The sequence below is a fragment of the Amblyomma maculatum genome, chromosome 8 (genome assembly GCF_055883805.1).
Source record: "Amblyomma maculatum isolate TAMU_Amacu chromosome 8, ASM5588380v1, whole genome shotgun sequence".
Taxonomy (NCBI): Eukaryota; Metazoa; Arthropoda; class Arachnida; order Ixodida; family Ixodidae; genus Amblyomma; species Amblyomma maculatum.
In genome coordinates this window covers 69,600,178-69,604,870 of record NC_139351.1, presented here as the reverse complement: position 1 = coordinate 69,604,870, position 4,693 = coordinate 69,600,178, and positions in this window count along the sequence as shown.

The following is a 4,693-nucleotide window of genomic DNA, read 5'->3' as shown; positions in this document are numbered from 1 at the left end:
AAAAAGCAAGAACAAACAAAAATAGCTTGAGACAAAAGTTAGTGCATGCTACATGCACTGTTTAGTACTCATGGTGGCCGTGAATTTTGTTAGCGTTAAGCTTTTGTAAAGACAACGCTCTGAGTAGTATTTACCTCTTGTGGGGTGGCCCTTGAACTCCTCCGCTGGCCACATGCGTCAGATTTGTTCTGCAATGTTAAAAAACAGAAAAGTGAGATACAAAATCGTGACGGAAACAAGATATGAAATAAATGGTTATTTACTCTGCACGATTCAATTGAATACACATTTAATACATCTCCACATCTAAAAAACTGGATACGACTAATATACCGAGGAGTACCAGCATCACCTGCCCGGAGGATTAATTGATAAAAGTTTAATATGGCAACGTTTGATGTGATCAGCTGCCATAACATACACCCACCGCACCCCTCAAAATACCATGGTTCTGAGGCAGCGACGAGATCTATATTTTATGCCCTTCAATTGCAAATTTTCGCAAGTTGTTTGTGCACTGTGGTTAAAAACAGGTACTTAGAGCGCTCTCTCTGTATACCATTAGTGCGGAGAAAAAAAGTTAGAAATGGAAGCCTCATATATATGTTTTGTTCACTACCCTATATTTTGTTATGTATGAGCAGCCGCCAACATACCTAATGTAGCCTTCTACACAACACGTCCTGCAAGCACCGTTTGTGACCTTAATTAGGGGCACAGTGTAATGTAAAATTTAAAAATATCAATTTTTTAATTTGAGAATTGGAAGTTGTTTTAAATAAATTTCATCATCGCATTTTTTTTTTTAAGTCATATTTTGCGCTGAAAAATGCTCCTATTTAAACCAGTTAGTGAGCAACTATGCTCCCTTTTCGGCCTTTCCATGTTTGTGATGAATTGTTACAAACAAATTGAGACACCAGATTTCATGGGATGCACTAATTATTTAACGATAATGGCATAGTAATTTCCCACTTATTTCCCAGGGCAAAGGAGCTTCGCGACAAATTGAATCTTCAATCCGGCCCACAACTTCTTGCCGACTTTAAGAACACATATTTTCTCAGAACATATCACACGGTATTGTTATCAGCATAGGGTGCTAGTGGTGGAGGAGTTCGGCTTCGCGAGTATCAGGCGATTGCAGAAATTTGATCCTCTGCCTACCATCTTCCCGCCCGCGATACAAGCTCAACCGCCTGCCTCAGTCTGTGCCGACTGGACTAACTCATTGGGTCACCGTCTGAAAAGCTTGCTAAAATTTCTCGAAATTTTAAATAATACGCCCTTGGATAAAGGAATGTAAAAAAATATACTGAGGATCGCAGATCTGCAATGATTTTCTGATAGGAGCGACAACTGCTATACAAGCAAATCTCTGCTCATAGCTCCGTACTAGCTGCCGGTGTGGCGCAACTCATCCGGTCTCGGACTCTAGCTCCGTTACTAAGGTTACGCCGATATTTCACGTTTCTTTTACTATGACTGTTGTGTTCTGAATGATGCAGTTCCACAAGTGCACTATTTATTACAGCGTTTGCCAATCCCAAAGCGCAGTCTACTGCGATTTCGATGTAAAACAGTTTAGGCCTATCGATGACTTGGGGACCGAGCACGGCCAGAATGCCTTCATCCACCAGCCTCGCGGGCGACCCCATTGCGATAAACGCACAGCCTCTGGTGCTGAAGCGTTGCAAATTTGTCGACTACTTTTGGAATGCGGCTGGTGCCCAGCACTTTTATGCGTAGCGTTTAACAATCGATGAGCAAACGACATCCTGCGAAGACGGTACGGGATGGGCTGACATATGCTTCGCTACCGGGCGATATTTAAAGGTTGTTTAAAAGCGCCATCAGATGGCACACTGGACACTGCCTATGTTATGTTGTACTCTTGAAACTTGATTTAGTGTTCGAAGAGTACTTTGTGAAAATTGGTCAGCAATCGTCCGCTTATCGCACCAGGGTGCGGACGTACACCTTCTGTAAACAAATTTCGACACAGCAGCTGAACTTCATGATGGATAGCCGTTATCAACATGTTCGTTACAAATGTCATTCGGTGGATAAGATATTACATTTTCCCTGCGGTAAGTGTATTCCTGCTGTGGGACAATATTCCCACTTGCGGCGAGGCGGCGGTTTGGGTCGGTATTGATGTGAGAGTGGGCATTTGGACTAGCAGTATAACCAATGTAACATTCGGTAGCCCTCATAGATGCCGTGCACTTCCATCAGGGTGAGTGAGGACAAACTGACTTGAAGAATATCACACAGTAGTAACTTACTGCATTCAGGTTCGGTCGCTCTTTCTGCTCTCATTAGGCGTGCATGCCAAGTACAGTTTGTTTTCCATTTTAATAGCAACTGAATGACGAGTCCAGGCTTACAATGCCCGGTGTCATTGAGGATCACTCGCCGACATCAAGTAGTATGATTCAGATGGTGCCGTGACAGCGATTGACACTCAACCGGACTGCAGCACGTGCATGCAGCCCCGCTGCATGCTTGTGTCGTCATCGTGAGATGTACCGCACCACAGTGCTCTCCGGGCCCAGCGGTTACTTTTTTAATAATTTCTTTATAAAAATTATTGGTTGCATGGGTTTGCATTTTCACGTTCGAAACGCTTTAAGGTGGTGTTGCCAGCAGAGGAATATGCTCCCTATTAGGCGATTGCAGGAGGTACAGTGCAAAGGTTATATAAGAATGTTTCATGCACGCAAATGCTAGGCCTGTAGCTGCTTGCTAAGCATTATGATATTAGAACCTCACATGAAATAAACTTAAAACTTGAGACGGCGCACTTAGCAACCATTGGTAGCTCGAGACCTATATATAATGGATTCTGGTTCATTGCTGGCAATCATTGCGGCAGCAGAAAAGTGCATGATGACTCCCACCACAAACAGATTCTTATTGGTTGCAAGCGCTCAAGCCACAGTGCATAATTCTTTGACGATACCCTTTTCTAAACGATTATTGTGGATTGAGGCAATCACAGCAGCAGTGAAGAAATGTGTGAAGAATGGCCTGTATAATAGATTCCACTCCATTGCAGGCTATTCGAGCGGCATCGGAGCAATGTGCAACCATGCCCACATCTATTGGATTCTAGTTGGTCACAGGCCACGAGGTCACGAGAAAGTGGAAAATCTGTAATGATGCCCACCTGCAATGAACTATAGTTACTTGCAGACAATCATAGCAGCAGTGGAAAATCTGTGACGTTGCCCATCAACGACGATTCTTTTCAGTTGCGGACAATAACAGTGCACTAGAGAATTCTGCGTCGGTGCCCTTCTTTAACATGTTCTAGTTTTTTGCAGGCAGTCACAACGGAAGTGGAGCAATCGGTGACGAATTCGATCGCAAATAGATTCTAATAGGCTACCTGAAATCAAGCGGCTCTAGGTAACACAGGGACGGCACTCATTTCTGAAGGATTCTTTTTGGTTGCAGGCTATCACAGCAGTGCTGCCAACCGCAAAAGCCACCTCTCCCCCAAAATGTAACTGAAAATTCCCTAGATTTCCCTAGATACGGTTAAAAATGTTCTGGCGAGGAAAAAAAGATGCGTAGTTGAATCGCAAGCTCTGTTATTTCCCAGAGACACTTTTGCCATACGTTGTAGAAACTTTGAAAGCTGTAAACTTGAAACGATTCATTTTTCAAGAGATCTTTTTATTGTACACTGGGTATACAAGTGATGGTCACCAGATAATATTTGAATATTGCAACAAAACAGTACATACAAACAGAAAGGAGTGCTTTTAAATGACGATACAGGATAAAGCGTAGACTGTGTCTTTACCTAATAATTTACATAATACATTTACTGGGGCGCTCAGACAACTGTGTGATAGAAAGACATGGTTTGGTTGACAAAAAAATGCTCATAGTGAAAGGCTGAAGCGGCTGTCGGCGTGGCCTAGGAGCATTAAAAAAGCCGCGTGATAAATTCATCAAACTGTTATACGCAAGAAAGAAATAAATGCGCAATTAAAAGCCCAAGTTGCTCGTTGATAATTCTTTCTACATTGCGCTGGTGCGTATGCATGCTATCGTGGACAGTGACCCGTTTGGCAAATATAGGCCACAGCACAGGTTAAATAAAGGTTATGCAATAAGCAACTGCGTCCACGAGCACGCCGCTTTCCCTCTGTAGGGCATGCTAATTCGCACAAGATAATACAGGGGCATTATATAAATGAGTTCCTCCCCCCCCCCCCTTTTTTTCGCACGTGTTGAGAAAAACTACGAATGCAGGGAATCGAAGTCTGCTGTCTTTTAGGTGGCGAATACGGACATGACTGCTCGTAGGAACCGGTTCACCTGGACCGGCGGAGCGACAGCGATCCAATGTTTGTACCGCTTTGCTTCGTAGAGCTTGTTTGGGGACGTTAAAGACATTGTACCTGGCGAATGAAACCGCGTGCTATAGCAGACTGCAACGCATCAATCTATGTGTGGGTACTGTGACCAATGAATGCCGCGAATACAAAGAACGGAGGAGGAATGCGACCCACGCCCGAGCTTTGCAGCCATGTATGAACGCAGCGTCTGTGCGGCGCGGCAGGGCCGGGTGCGCGTATCCAGGCAAAGCCACCTATCCAGGACGGTCCGCCCTTTCCCCCGATGAGGGGTGCGCGCATCGCGGCCCGAGTAAGGCTTCTCTATTTTTTTTAATTTT